The sequence below is a fragment of the Mastigoproctus giganteus genome, chromosome 13 (genome assembly GCF_048544385.1).
Source record: "Mastigoproctus giganteus isolate SK-2022 chromosome 13, ASM4854438v1, whole genome shotgun sequence".
NCBI classification, from domain to species: Eukaryota; Metazoa; Arthropoda; class Arachnida; order Uropygi; family Thelyphonidae; genus Mastigoproctus; species Mastigoproctus giganteus.
The window spans coordinates 93,804,337-93,821,375 of record NC_143587.1 but is presented as its reverse complement, the minus strand read 5'-3'; positions in this window follow the sequence as shown (position 1 = coordinate 93,821,375).

Here is a 17,039-nt window from a genome sequence, read left to right as displayed (position 1 = left end):
TGGGCTGAGAAATGGCAGCTGAAGAATAACTGTTTGAAGTTGAAGTTTAACATTCATAAATGCAAAGTACTGCATATGGGTAGCAGTAATCTCAGAGTAAGTTATCAACTGTGTGGAACTACACTAGGGTAATAGAAAATGAAAAATACTTTGGGAGTAAACTGTGCAGTCAGATGTGAAATTCTCTGAGCAGTGCATGCGTGTGTCAGGACGCTCATGGGGTTTATCAATACAGTAATATACCGCAACTTTGCTAGTAGGGATAAGCGGACGATTATCCCTTTGTACAAAGCTATGGTTACGCCGCATCTAGGGTTACTGTTATCTAGAGTTATCTGCTGGAAGCCTGGAACGAGTGCAGAGAAGAGAAACTAGACTGGTGAAGGGAACAAAGGGTGCTCTTACCTAGAAAGACTTCAGTTCTGCAAATTGCAGCGTCTGGAGACTAGGCACCTGCGGGGTAATCTGATTGAGGTGTTTAAGGCTTTCAATGGATTGAGTAAGCTGAATTTTAATGGCATTCTTCCACTAGCTGAGACAATACACATGAGGGGGCATCAATTTAAGTTGAGGAAGTATGGTTGCAGGACAGATGTACGGTAGTTTGCCTTCAGCCAGCGAGTTGTTGATTGCTGGAATAAGCTCCATTTGTTTTTTGTGGAAATGGATGGTTTGAATAAATTCAAGGAAGAACTAGACAAATTCTTGGAGGGTGAAGTGTGTGTGTGTGTGTGTGTGCGCGCGCGCTATATAAGCTTGCTTTCTTGCATCATTTGCCACTACTAGTAGGTATAATCCAGATTGACAAGCAAAATTATGCTAAATTTTTTAAGACATGTTGAAAATGAAACTGTTTTTTATATGGAAAAAAAAAAAAAAAGGAAGCAGCACTAAAGGATGAAAACAAATGAAAATTACACTGAGCCGTTATGAACGATGGGCCATCACTTTATAGAAAAATGAAATATTCGAATGCAAGATAAAACGACCAGTAGAGAGAGAGAGAGAGAGAGAGAGAGAGAGAGAGAGAGAGAGAATGAATCATAAGATTATCCTTCCTTCGAGCTCTCATCATGCATTAAGGTTGTTAGTGAATGGAAATTATGCCCAAATTTAAACGTCCGCCAGTCTCGCTTTCAATACGCATTATTGGTTCTCATATCCATTGTTTATATAAATATAAAACTGCTTCCTTCAACAAGCCCCGAAGGCAGTATTTACAGTATTAAACTGCAGACAACAAAAATGGCGACAGTATTGCAGTGATTTTTAGAAAATATTTAAATTATATGTAATTTATAACTAGCTCTAGTTTGATATTAATTATTTACATTCTACACACCACGATAAAATCATTTACTTACTTAACAATAAGTTACAGCAATATTAAAGGACCTTTGATCCGTTAACATGTAAACCGTTTGCAAGTAATTGGGTTCGGAGATGGTGCTGCTGTATTGCTCGCTGTGAATAGAATGTTTAATGTTTTTGTTTTCTGCTTAATTATTAATCCGCCTAGTGACATATTACGAGGAAGAGTCAGCAAGTCACAAATTAAAGTCAAGTAAGCCACAAAGCAAAATAAAAAATAAGATGTAAGCAGGAGAAGTAAATCAGCGTGAACAAAAAACGTAGCAGTGTGTTCGAATGCAGTTTGAGTTGAACGTGGTTACGAGCTAAGTAACTGCTAAATGCGTTTAACAACTGAATTCCAGGCAAAGCGGGTGGTAGACGACACTCATCAACCGGTGCAATACCACCACTTTGCTTAGTGGAGGCTTGAAGTGGTGGAGCCCATGTTTAGTCTTCGGAGCAAAGTTACGGTAACCCTCCCAACTCTTACATAACCCAATATGACTGATGTCTTTTGAGGTTATGATGACATCGTGGTAAGATCCAATCTTCCTTATATTTCGAGGGTAGAGCTCATCAACGGTGTTCGCAGGCTGGCCGCTAAATAGTCCAATGAATCAAGCCTATTGGTAACTCTCTTGGAGGCTTCTGGATCAGCTATTGTATAATCTCGCTGCCTCTACTCCGCCAGATAGTAACTGGAGGGAGTCCGAGTAGTGTGTATTCGGAGGGGGGGGGGTTGTATAGGCCATATATCATGTCAAGGAGCTCGGTATATTCGTGCCATGTGTAAACCATACCCAAAAAATTTCATTACTTCATACATCATGTTCCCCCCACCTTTTCTTACTACTGAACGCATCATGAATTGCCAAATTAATAGAACAAACTTATCTGCGAAAATATCTAAACCTCCCAAACACTTCCTCATTCAATTCACAAATATATTTGTGTTTCTGGTCTCTTGCCAAAGCTATTTGCTGCAACTTTTGTCCATATTCCCACCTCTGTCAAAACAAGATAGATGGTTCTATTTCCGCTTCAGCCAAAGATAAAGCTGATCTGCTAGCATCCTGCTTTTCTTGCAACTCGTGTATTGAGGATCTCGGTTAACCACGTCCTACAATTTCCAGTACACTCCATTCAATGCCTCCTGTGGATGTCAGAAGGATATTGAACAATCTCAATTCTAAGAAAGCTCCTAGTCCTGATGGTATTTCTCCACTTGTTCTGAAAACCTGTGCTCCTGAACTTACTCTTGTTCTGTGTCGCCTTTTTTCTCTTTCTTATTTTCCAAAGGTGTTTTCCTTTCTGTTTGGAAATTTGCTTATATCTAGCCAGTTCCTAAAAAGGCTGACAAATCCCTCCCATACAATTATTGTCCCATTGCACTTACCTCTTCTCTTTCTAAAATAACGGAGAAATCAATTAACAGTCCACTCTTAAACTATCCAGAAACCTTCCATTTGATAAATGATCGCCAATAGGGATTTATTTAGTGTCAATCCACTAGTGATATTTTGGCTTATGTTACTCATCTATGGACAAATTCAATGGGAAAATTTGGTAAAACTCAAGCAATTGCTCTTGACATTTCAAAGGTTTTTGATTGTGTTTGGCATAAAGGTGTTCTAAATAAGCTTCCATCTTATGGTTTGCCAACTGATTTTTGTAATTCGGTATCCAAGTTTCTCTCTGACCGATCACTGCGGGTGATGGTGGATGGCCCTGTCTTCTAACTTCTCCATTAACGCTAGTGTTCCCCACGGTTCAGTTCTTTCTCCCGCTCTTTTCTTCTTGTATATTAATGACCTTCTTCCATTGACCGAAAATCCTATCTAGTGTTTTGTTGATTATAGCATATTACATTACACCTTCCAGTTTGAGAAATCTTTCCCTACACAAACAGCTTCAACTTCTCGAATATCCACTACCAATTCTTTAAAGATAACTTTAAGTAGGGCAAAGATAACTTTGTTGATTTCAATCCTAAAACTCAGTCCTGTCTTATATCGCAAAAATAATTCCTCTGCTCCTATGCTTATCTTCGATAACACTCTGATTTCTAGGCAAGATCATACATCTATCCCTGACTTCCAATCTCTCTTGGTATAAGCACATTACAAATTTTGCTTCCTCAGCAGCTAAAAACGGGGTTTTCTCTTTCGCTCTCGGTGTTACTTTTCTTTGGAAGAACAGCTATTCACTCTATACAAATCGCAAATCCGCCCTATCATGGAATATTGTTCCCACATCTGGGGCGGTGCCCCCCAAAACCTCTCTCAGGTTTCTAGATTCTATTCAAAAGAGGGCAGTTAGGCTAATTAATGGCTCTTCTCTAACAGAGTCTCTCCACCCTCTGTCTCATAGACGTTCTATTTTTGCTGCATGCCTTTTCTACAGATACTTCCATGGGCACTGTTCTGAATTGAGCCCTCGTGGGTAGCATAGTTGGTAGGATCGCCTTCCCCCCCCCTCGGGTGGGAAATACCTGGGTTTGCGTCCTGTCGATGACGGGAGGAATTTCTATGGGACTTCTTCAAACCTGGCTCAGTTAGTTGGTCTCAGGCGAGGGTAGCATGGTTTTTTTTTTTCCTCCCGCAAACTCGGGTTTTTAGTCCGGAAAACAGAAAATCGACAACAGAACACGTAATTTACAGACAATATACATAGGGCAGCATGGCCTTAGTCGCTGATGAATTGGCTTCTATATTCCTGCTCTCTCTTCCAAAGCAGCCCGAACATAAGCAATCAACATCCTTTTACTGTGCAACTTCAAACTCACAGAATCAACTTTTCTTTGTCCTCATTTATTCATTCAACTTCCGTTTTCTGGAACAGCACAACCTTCCTTCATACGTATTTCCTGAAAACTACAATGTACAGAAATTCACATCTAATGTCAACAAGTATCTTGTTGAAAATTGAAAGGTAAGGTCAAAATCTTTTTGATGATTAAGCTGAAAAATAAATGCTATGTTTAGGTCAAGTTTTATGATTAATTTTTACCTCTTATTTTCCCCTTTGTTACTTATTTACTGGCGCTTCCTATTACTACCGAAATGCTTGTATAAATATACTGCCTATCTTCTAGCCAATTATTCTTTGGAAAGATTTCAAAACTTACCTTCTCCACCTTATGATTTAACCAAACAACTGCACAGTATTGAACGCGAAGAAATTATTGGGGCCTTTTCATGTGAGACGAGTTAAGTAGTCTCAGGTGGAGGAGGTGGACCACTAGATAGTTTATCCGAAATTTTCCATTGTAAACAAACCTGGCTTTAGAAAACATCAATTTTACAATTTATACATATGCGGACATACACCCTCCAAAATCCGTCTTGTTCTAGGGCTAATTCAAACAAACCAACGCAATACTAGCCTCAAGCATTAAGTTAGTAGTAGTAGTAGTAGTGGCATGTGATGCAAGAAAGCAAATGGATGCAGCATCAGCCAAAAAAAAAAAAAAAAAAAAAAAAAAAATATCACACCATTCCCTCCAAATGCCTGTCCAGTTCCTCCTTAAATTTATTCAACCTATCAACTTCCACAACGACAGATGGAAGTTTGTTCCAGCAATTAACCACCCGCTGGCTAAAGGCAAATTTCCGCACATCTATTCTACATCTGTCTTTTCTTAATTTGAATTTATGCCCCCTTAGGTTCGTAATCTGAACAAGTGGAAGGATCCATCAGAATTCAGCGTGCTAAACCCATTCAAGGCCTTATATACCTCAATCAGATCACCGCGTAGGTGCCTAGTCTCCAGCCACTGCAATTTGCAGAACTTAAGCCTCTCTTGGTTCCTCCCTACCCCTCTCTCTCTCTCTCTCTCTCTCTCTCTCTCTCTTTCCATATTCTAAATTCTATTTACAACAATATAAAAACATTTTATATGAGTACCACGCTCTAATCGCTAACACATATTTCTTTAAGAAAGGCCAAGGCTCAATTTGTGAGGAATCAAAAAGGCTATATGTATTAAAAACACCTTTAAGCCAATATGATTTACTGTGATTTATGTTCATTGATTAAAAATTTTGCGAAGTCATCAATTGTGTTAAAAAATAATTGGAGATGTCCTTCCTATAAAAAAGCTAACAATGGAAGTTCGAATTTACAGTCTCCTTCTAGACAACATAACCTAAACTGTCAGAATACCCCAACAGATGCTGATCTCCCATGCAGCTCTGACAATCTTTCATCTCCTTCTGTCAATTTATTACCATCTCCGAAGCCCTCACATCATACAAGGAAGTCAACCTTAGATGCCACCATACAAATTGAGGACATTTCTTCCCCCCCACCCACCCGCCTACAATATCCCCGAACAACGATATCTCATTTGTCACCCTGGAACAAATGGTGAGAAAACAATTTAGAGAGAATGATGATATTAAACAGCATCTTTTTCGAATAGAAGATCAACAATGTAAATTCTACCACATGCTTCTTGACCTAAATGCAATGGTTGAGAGTCCCCAATACCTCACCCTTCTTATGTTCATCAGGTTGCTGTAGATCCAGTCCTCAGTCCAGATGCTGAAGAATTTGTTCCAGAAACAACATCAGTGTTATCTATCAAATCTAGTTCTATCTCTCATTCTCTCCGAGGGCAGAATCGTGTACCCTCGCAACGTATTGTTGACAAAAGCATATTCATTGATTAAAAATTTTTCGAAGTCATCAAGTGTATTAAAAAATAATTGGAAATGTCCTTCCTGTAAAAAAGCTAACAATGGAAGTTCGAATTTACAGTCTCCTTCTAGTCAACATAAGCTAAACTGTCAGAATACCCCAACAGATGCTGATCTCCCATGCAGCTCTGACAATCTTTCATCTCCTTCTGTCAATTTATTACCATCTCCGAAGCCCTCACATCATACAAGGAAGTCAACCTTAGATGCCACCACACAAACTGAGGACATTTCTTGCCCCCCCCCTGCCTACAATACCCCCGAACAACGATATCTCGTTTGTTACCCTGGAACAAATGCTGAGAAAACAATTTAGAGAGAATGATGATATTAAACAGCATCTTTTTCGAATAGAAGATCAACAATTTAACATGCTTCTTGACCTAAATGCAATGGTTGAGAGCCCTCCAATACCTCGCCCTTCTTATGTTCATCAGGTTGCTGCAGATCCAGTCCTCAGTCCAGATGCTGAAGAATTTGTTCCAGAAACAACATCAGCGCTATCTATCAAATCTAGTTCTATCTCTCATTCTCTCCGAGGGCAGAATCGTGTATCCTAGCAACGTATTGTTGACACAAGCATGCATCTGATACCCACCACAATTAGTACTCAACAGAAACCTGGCAGTATGTACGTGCACTGTCAAAATTATCCATCTGATCCTAATCCTGAAGTATCTACCCATAATACCTTGCCTTCAAACTCCCCAAGTTTCCCGCAGAAAAAAAAATATGGTAGCATAATAGGAACAAAAATACGCAGTCTTGTATTAAAATTATAAATAGAAATCGTCCGATGTTTAGAAGTAATAATATTTTTGTTAGCAGACTAGATCCAAATACTACCTCCCAGCAGATGGATCAGCTATTATTAGAAATTCCGGGTAGTGCTTTCAAGATAAAAACCAAATTTCCGACTTACGCATCCTTCAGAATTGAGCTAGAGGATTGTGACCTTCAAAAGTATCTAAATCCTGATATCTAGCCGAATGGTCTACTCGTCATGCCATTTTATGGAACTATTCTAGGTTCTGTCAACAACTCTAGTGAGAAGTTAACATCTAACTCTCAATCTGTTGAACTGTCTGCGTAGCTAAAGAATACCAGTCCGGGTTCGCATCATAGTCCATCATTTATCCTTCCTCCTAATACTTGCGAACATCCTTCTAACACCTATGTTAATCTCAGCATTTTTCTTCAGAATGTAAGAAGTGTAAAAAATAAACTGTCTGCACTTATAGCACTTTTGGTTGAAGAAACTCATGACATAATTTGTTTAGCTGAAACATGGATGCAGAAACCTCTTCAGGATGTTTTTCTACTAACGAAAAATCTTAACTACACGCCATACATGACATCCAGGATTAATCGAAGAGGTGGTGGGTCAGCAATTATTTTAAAATCCAACGTTAAAGTTATTAACACCTACAACTTTGAAGCAATTTCTCTTCTGATCCAAGTTAAAGATTCACTGCTTCAAATATATAATATTTATATTCCGCCTGGACCTACTGATGATATTATTAATGAAATAATAACTGGATCACCACTGCTCATAAGTCTCAATCTAACATAATTATAATGGGCGACTTTAATCTGCCCCCCCCTACCAAAATATAATTTACAAATGAAGTTGCTATCCGACTCCTTATTAGTTCTAGGAGCTAGAAAAATCAACGTCCCTGTTACAAGAGGTAATCAAGCGCTTGATCTTGTTTATTCTGATCTTCAACTTCAAGAAAAACGTAGCAGCAACATTACATTTAGATCTGACCACAAAAGTATAGAACTGCAAGCAGAAATTTGCTGTGGGAATCCTCGTCCCTCCTCTAGAAATCATTAAAAGAATATCATCAATTAAATTCCTTCAGAAAGAAAAGTTTTTGCAGCTCTTAAAATACTATCCATGCGATTCTCTTAAAAACATACCTATTCAGGACGCCACGTTTCTACTAATAAAATGGTTGAATCAATTAAAAACAGAGTCGACATCCAAACTTGTAAGATTTTTTTTTTCAATCCAAACCGTGGTTCAAATCTCATCTAAACCATACTTTAAAAGGAAACAAAAATGCCATATGCAGTGGAAGAAGTATGGCATTTTATCAACATACATAAAGTATAAAAAGAGCAGAGCATTGTTTCAGCTCAAAAAAATTCAGGCGTACAAAAATTATTTAACGTTCAGACTCAAGCATAATAAAAGAGCACTTTCTTCAAAAACAAGAGCTACCTTGCAGCATGACCAGACTTTGGAATGGATAAAATTCAATATGGAAACATGCAATTTTGACATTTGCACTGAAGATATGCAAAACAGATTAAAATAATTCAATTCTTATAAACACACAAATAGCGTGCAACATGAAATGCTTCCTAGTCAAGCCCTGCTAATCAACCAACTTTAAAAAGGGATACAGTTCAGAAAATTATTAACCAATTACGAATTGATAGCAGTGAAGGCCCTGACGGCATCCCTAGTTTTATTATTAAAATGTCCAGTGCATTCATCATTGATTCTTTAGTTCATATTATTTCAAGGTGCGTTTTCCAGCCATTCCTTCCAAGACTATGGAAGAGTTTTAGAATTACCCTGATTCCAAAACAGGCTAGTAGTAATAACCATATAAGCTATCGTCCAATTGCTATCGTCAATAATCGCTAAAATTATTGATAAGATCATGCTGCCATATCTTCAGAGTGCGATCTTCGCTAATGCACCTCTCAACATGCATTTTGGTCGGTCCTACAGGGCGCTCCACAACAACAAGCCTAGCTGACACCATTGTACGCATCCAAACTGCGTTTCAGGATAAAGCACAATGCGATGTCTTTTACTTAGACATCAAAGGTGCTTTCGACAACATTGATCACAAGAAAGCCATTGAAATACTAAAATATCATTTCCTCATTGACACAATGGTTATATCCTATCTACAGCACAGCCTAAATCACAGAAATCTCATCTTCCCCACTAATACTGATAATATTCTCGTCACAACCACAACAAGCATTCCTCAAGGAGGTGTTTTCTCCAGTTCTATATTTTCAGCATCTCTACAACCACTTCTACAAGAAAATCCAAATCTGCTGGCTTATGCCGATGATTTAAAGTTGTTTATTATTTCCCAATCCTGTGATGACATTTCTAATGTTAGCCATGATGCGAATTTACAGATGTCCGGATTCATCAAGTATCTGAAGAATCTCAATCTGACTATAAATGCAAACAAATCTGCTCAAATAACTTATTCCTTACAGAAACAACCAAACCACATAGAAATTAAAATTTCAGATGTTTCAATTCCAAACGCATATGCTCACAGAGACCTAGAAGTTGTTTTTGACAAAAATCTTTCATTTAATTCTCACTATGTATATGTTGCTAAAAACATTCAAAAATCAAAATGGCTGATCAAGCAAGAAACAGCGGCGATTCAAGATAGAAAAACAGTCATAAACCATGCTCAGAGATGCATTTTTCCCATTCTGTCTTATGCCTCCGAAATCTGGTCTGGTGCTCCTCAAGTTACCGTCAAGGAATTCCTTGCCCTAGAGTACTGGGTTCTTAGATGGCTGAACAATAAACTTCGTTTTCTCCGTACAATATCCAGGCAACGGCCTTATGAAAATTTAAAAACAAAGCCTCTGCAACAGTTGATGATCAACGAGTATGGAGTCATGCTTCTTACAAAGTTAATCACTTCTGCAACCAATTCACCAAACTTAGCCAACATAATAGCTACCACCAACAGAGAAAATTCAAGAAACCAACAACAATTCAAATCTAAACTCTCCAGACTAAAACAAATGGACAGGATGTTCCCCAATGCATCCCTACACCTCATAAATTATCACAACATTGATTGTAAGAGGTTGCTCAACTCTGAAGCCTACAGGAGTCTCATTTCCAATCAAATTATGAGAAATACAAACAGCTGCCTGCCTGCAACCCAGTAACTGTATTCGAGAGCCAAATGTGATGTTCTGCAATATATAATTTTGATCATTATAATTCATATTCGTTGTTAATGTATATATAGAATATGCTATGTATTTTTTTTATATATATATATATATATTTGTCTCCTTTGTACTGAATTTATGCCCCTAGCCTAGTGCTGTGATGGGCTTGCTGTATTTCAATAAATGAATATTTATTTATTTATTTATTATTATATCTGTAAAACAATTTATCCACTTAGTAACAACAATATATCTGATGACTGACCTTGTAACCTGAATTAAATTTATTACAAGGTTTAACTCGTTTCCTTCAGATATTGTTAATGAATTTCATAGCCACAACGCTTACTCCTAATGACCAATTGTATTTTCAAGAGGACCTCTAAAGGATACAATTAATTCGTTTCCACTTTCTAATACCGCTGTCACTGCTGGAGATACAATACTCTTAATAAATTTCTCCACCTCCTCGCCACACACCCATCACTTTCTTGATCTTTCACTTTACCTAAATCCCTCTACGAAAACATTTTTCAAGTAGAATAAAATGAATGTTTCCTTATTTCAGTTGCCAAAATGAAAATGGTAAGGAAAAAAAAACTTCCTTTTCCATATTGCTGACCCGCATTCATCGCTTTTTCATTAGGGTATTCTAGAATTTCTTCTAATTAACAAAGACTGTAAAACTTTGTCCATAGGAATAAAACCAACCGGGCTAGCCGGGTGGGTAAAGTGCCTGCCTGGCAACCCAAAGGTCGTGGGTTCGAATCCCGCCTCGGGCTTGGATCAAAGTACTGTAAAAACCTTGGGAGGTGCATTATGGTCACAGAAGCCGATGCGCCAACAACTACAAAAAAAAAAAAAAAAAAAAATAGGGATAAAACAGGTCTGCAAACAGAAAAAGATACTCGTTGTTTGTATTCCGATACGTGAATAACAGTTAAAAAAAAAATAATTTTTGTTCATACAAAGGGTACTAGGAAAGTTTTGCAATATGACGCAACAATGAATCACAGGAAGCTGCTTTGTTGCTGCATGTTGAGACATGTTCATACGTGCATAGTAGCCGCCGCGCCAAGTCGATGGGCTCAGTTATTCATTAGTAGTGAGAGTGTAAAGTGCTTGCGATGGCATCGTGGTCACGAAATGAGATACGGACAGTTTTGCGGTATAATTTCGTGCGTGGTTTAACCACAGACCAGTGCTTAGAAGAAATGACTCTTGCACTAGATGATGATTGTCCACATCGTACAACGATATTCAGGTGGTATAGAGAATTCCAAAGGGGAAATTTCACTCTGGAGGATTCTGAGAGGCCGGGAAGGCCACGAACGTCAGCTACGGAGGAAAACGTTACTGCTGTGAGGAAAATGCTTGACGAAAACAGGCGAGTGACCTACCAACAGATAGAGGATACTTTGGGCCTAAATGCACCAGCAATTCGTTCGATTCTGCAAGATCATTTGCATGTGAAGAAACTTTGTTCTCTCTGGGTGCCGCATCAACTGACTGAAGAGCAGATGACACGACGTGTGACTTGGTGCCGGGAGATGTTAAAAAAGTTTGATAAGGGACAATCTCGGTATGTGAACAACATCGTGACAGGTGACGAGACTTGGCTGTACTATTACGATCTGCCGACCAAAGCTCAAAACAAAGTTTGGGTCTTTGATGATGACGACACACCCGTAATTGTCAGAAAATCCCGATCTGTAAAGAAGAAAATGATAGCTGGATTTTTCAAATCGAGTGGAATTGTGGAACGTGTCGTTTTGGACACGCAGAAGACAGTCACAGCTAAGTGGTATACTGAACAATGCCTGCCTAAAGTCATTGGATCTATGAAGAACCTGCGGCCAAAGTCAAGAATGGACACCTGGTACCTCCAACACGATAATGCTGCAGCTCACCGCGCCAAAGCCTGCACCGAATATTTGACCACGACAGGACTGAAACTTCTAGAGCACCCTCCCTACAGTCCAGACCTTGCTCCCTGCGACTTTGCACTGTTCCCGCATGTGAAAATGAAGCTAAAAGGGAGGCGGTTTTCCAGTGATGAGGACCTTCTACGGGCTTTGGACAACGAGTGTGCTTTACTCCCTAGTGAAACTTGGCAGAACTGGTTTAAAGATTGGTTTCGGAGGATGGAGAGATGTATTGAATGTAGAGGAAATTACTTTGAAAAAATTAAATAAACAAAGCTGTATTGCAAACCTTTCCTAGTACCCTTTGTATATTTTGCTTCATCACATTAGAGTTTCTTCTAATCAAAACATAAATAAATTAACAATGCTCTATTAAATTATATCACAGTTTAGTGATTTTTTTAAACTCCTATTTTCAGTGACCAACAGTAATCAGCATCATGCTGAAATTTCCCCTTTCTTGAAATAGCTTTTTCATTGCATTGATGCCCTGGTTAAAGTATTCTCCTTTTATTTCACTAATTATGCAATATTTGCAGGAAAATATTTCAAATGGGAATGTAAAAAGAAGAAGTTAAACTTCAACCTTTCATATTGTAACCAAACTTCTAAAATTTAAATTTCAAAGTAAACATGTTTTTAGCATAAAGTTTGAAATTTGAATCTTCCTTGTTCCCCACGAAATTCTGAATAATAATATGAAATGAACTCATGCTAACCATTCCACTTGGTTTAGTATCCTTTCAGACTGTTCATCCAATCAACTTCCTGATCTGGAGTCCCAAAAAACTCCTACTTAAACTTTTTCGGAGGTGAGAGTTCGAACTTTGCTGAAAATGTACTTGAAGTGGTTACCATTCTTATCCAACACTTTTAGAAACTAATTTATCGGGTGCAGCTTACCACTCGTGACTAGTACAGCTGTTATGACCGTTCTATAAAATTCGGAAGCGAACAATTTTTAAACTTTTTCACAAACTCGTGACTAATTTAACCGGACCTGAGGATCGGTTTTTTTTTTTTTTTTTTTTTACCTGTCCGAAAGCTCAGGTTTCTCATTTCACAAAACAGGCAAAACAATCACAGATGTAATTAATCTAAACAGTATAATGACAGCTCATAATCTTAAGATCCCTCAGTGCATATAGCAAACAACAATAACAAGTTCAGTTTTACACGGAGTGAAATTTTTATTGGATAAATCAGCTTATTCCAGACGTGTTACTGCAAAAGACCAACATGGTTTCCCGGGGAAAATATGGAACAAATTCTTTCTCGCTGCTTCTCTCGAAACCATGAAAGAGAATTTCAAGAAAGGGATGCACTTGGAGAAAGTAAGTTCTTGGCTTGGAATCCGAATCCCAGAAGTTGTCTGATTCAGAACCTTTCAGTAGAATCAAATCCTTAACCAGATCAGTTACGGTAGTTAACTTTATGTGAAAAGTTCTGGCTCATGATTGATATATTTTATTGGTAACAGTGAGTAAATCTGCGTTACTATCACTAGATTCAGTCAGACATAATCCTATCAGTGGCGAGGAAGAATAGGTATTTGGATCCATGTGCTTAATTACTGGAGTGGGGGGGTAGCTACGACGTACCCAGATATTTCATGTGTTTATTAAATGCAGTTAATACTATATATTATTATGCATTATGGGAAGTGTTTATTTTAACTTGGAGGATACAAACACAATCGTTCCAGTACAGAAGTATCGCAAAAGAAAGATAAAAATGGGTGGAAAAAGAGAGAGCTCAAAGACATAATGGAGCAAAGGGAAAAAGTGTTTTAAAGTTACAGGCTATCGCATGACACTGTTCATACTATAAGTATAAGAAATTAATAAAACGACTCGCTGGATAAGACTTCCAAAGATGATGGCGCCTCCGTAGCCAGGTAGGAAAGAGCAGCAGTGCGTAGCACACGCTTCTTGATTAGACCGGGGTTCGAGCCCGTCACCACCAAATACGGAGGATGCGGAAAGATCAGGGAATGACCACCGCATATTCCCGGAGCAATATGGTCTTAGTTGCTAATGCTCCTAAAAAAAAAAAACCAAATTCAAAAGATGATTGTAAAAAATTGCTAGCGAAGAGAGATAAGTATGGGGATAAAGAGTTCTGATATATGAATGCAAAAATTCAGAGAATAAATTCTGTGCAAGATCAACGTGGTGGAATAATCAACAAGTCGAAAATGTATTTTTCAGCTATCTTTACTACAGAAACCACAGTAGTGCCAAGGACGAATAGGGAAGCCGAGCTGAACCGTTGTAAAATAATTGACATAATGACATTAGAGAACTGTCAATTTAAAAGCTACTGAAGCTGAGAGAATTCAAAGCTCCAAGGGTAGACGCTATAACTCAATTATACTGAAAAATGCAGTAAGCGAATGCATTCAACCATTAGTAATATCAATGAGATCACCAGGAACCAGGGTTCAGGAATTATTCCTTCGGACGAGAAGCGCTAATGATTCCCCAGTCCATAAGAGAGGAGCCAAAGATGTGATGGGCAATTATAGACTAGTGAGTTTGACTGTTGTAGTTACTAAGGTAAATGGAATCTATGCAGGTCCAATTCGAGAACAATGGTATCCTAGGGCCTAGGCCACCGTAGCTGGGTGGTCTGGCGCGAAGGTGCATAAGTACGCATGCCTTGAGTGACTGGGGTTCAAGCCGTAACTGCTAAATACGATGCTGTTTCTTGTATTATCTCTATCTTGTGAACTCCTCTGTGTGGTCGTTCCGAAGTATAAACAAAAAAATTATCTTTTAAATGGATCAGGAGCCTAAAAGGGTCCTGAAAAATCTAGTAAACTAGATTTTCTAGTAATCTAGAAAACCCATCTAGTTTACTAGATTTTCTAGTAATCTACTAAACTAGATGGCGTAAATAGTTTAATCTAGATCCTTCAGTCTTCACAATTCTTGTTTAGCGGTAGTCACCTGTAGGATATATGCATATGTCTCTATTTGCAGGTGGTTCTCCGTCTTCTCCAACAAATATTGCAGCAACCTCCGTTTTGGATGTAGGTGTATTATATCGTTTCTTATCTAAGTCCGGTTCTTCTATCAATGCCATGAGCACATTCATTGTTGGATTGGCCTGGGTTATTTGATGCATTTGTTTACATGACTCAGAAAATGGGTTAACCTGTCGAGCATCTCGTCCAATTGTTGCATTACTTCGGCCATACACCCTTGGTTTGATTGTTTTTCAATCCATTTTGTTGTTGCTTCAGCAGAATCGAAAATATGAAGTTGTCCATATCCTGGTTTATTTGCTTCGTTTGGATATAGCGGTGAGACCAAAAGATAAATCTGGCCGCCGTGTATTCTAAAACAGTATGGACCATTTCCAGGCTGTGATTTAATCTCTGCGCCCATTGATGCGAACGCCATTGCTGAGTTGTACTCTCGTATATGTTCTCTGTAGTTATTTGGTTCACGTGTATCCACTGTAAGCAGCTCTCGTAATAGAGTAAGTATCTTAGACAGTGGGTCAAATGAAACCTTTCCATCATGACAGCATTTAGTGTATTTATTCGATGTGTTTAACTCATGTCCCCAATATCTTGCATTGCAATACTCACAGTTGTAACAGATATTTCCTATGTCATGCTCTTCCACATTAATTACAGCTTGTTGATTATTCGCATCCGGTACTTCTATTTGATTAGTCCTACGGTGTCTTCTCATTTCCAACCGTACTTCTCTTTCTTCAATTTTTAATGTGCGTCTTCGCAGTCGTAGAGTCACGTTTCGGTCTCTTAGTCTAGTACAGCGGTTCCCAACCTTTTTTGACTCGCGAACCCCTTTCAACATAATATTTTTATCGCGAACCCCTAAGCCTATATTCTCTAAAATCGTATAAAAGTACTGAATTTTCATTATAAAATATTTCCAGCATTACATTTTTATAAACGACATTGTGTAATAAAAATAAAGTACTACCGCGCATTCTGGTCTTTCCAAAGCTATGGCCGCAAATTTTGCCCATCTCTGTTCCCGCCTCTTTCAAAACCAGATGGTTCTATTGCCACATCAGCCAAAGATAAAGCTGATCTGCTAGCAACCTATTTTTCTTCCAACTCATGTATTGATGATCTTGGTAAATCACCTCAAACCGTTTCTAGTACACTCCATTCAATGAATCCTGTAGTTTTCCGTCAGAAGAGTTTTGATGAATCTGATGCTACGAAAGCTCCAGGTCCTGATGGTATTTATTTCTCCACTTGTTCTCAAAACCTGTGCCCGTGAACTTAATCCTGTTTTGTGTCGTCTTGCTTCACTTTCTTATTTCAAAGGTGTTTTTGCTTCTGCTTAGAAATTTGCTGATATCAAGCCCGCTCCTAAAAAGAATGACAAATCCCTTCCATCCAATTATCGTCCCATTGCGATTATTTCTACTCTTTCCAAACTAATGGAGAAATAAATTAACTGCCAACTCTTAAACTATCTGGGAATCTTTCACTGGTCAACGATTGCCAGCATGGATTCCATCAGTGTCGTTCCACTGGTGATATTCTGGCTTATGTACATCTATGCAAGAACTTCATCAAGAACTTCTAGAAGAGACAGAAAACGGAATGAAGACATAAGAGAGAAAATGGAAGTGAAAAAAAATGTTGACACTATCAAAAAAAAAGCGTTTCACATGGTATGGACATGTAAAACGGATGCAAGAAACTAGACATTCAAAGCATATCCTGGAATGGATACCTCCTGGAAGAAGGAGAAGAGGAAGACCTAGTAGGACATGGATGGATGGAGAACGGGAGTGCATGACAGCAAGAGGTTTAACTGACCAAGACATCTTGAACTGCATTTTATGGCGGGAAAAAAATTCCTACCAAAAACTAAATTGTAGGCTGAGGAAACCCATTGTAAATGAAAACACTCCTCTTGAGAAGAAGGTGTACATCTATGGACAAATCCTTCTCAAGAGGAGTGTTTTCATTTACAATGGGTTTCCTGAGCCTACAATTTAGTTTTTGGTAGGAATTTTTTGGTGAAACTCAAGCCTTGACATTTCAAAGGCTTTTGATCGTGTTTGGCATAAAGGTGTTCTAAATAAGCTTCCATCCTAT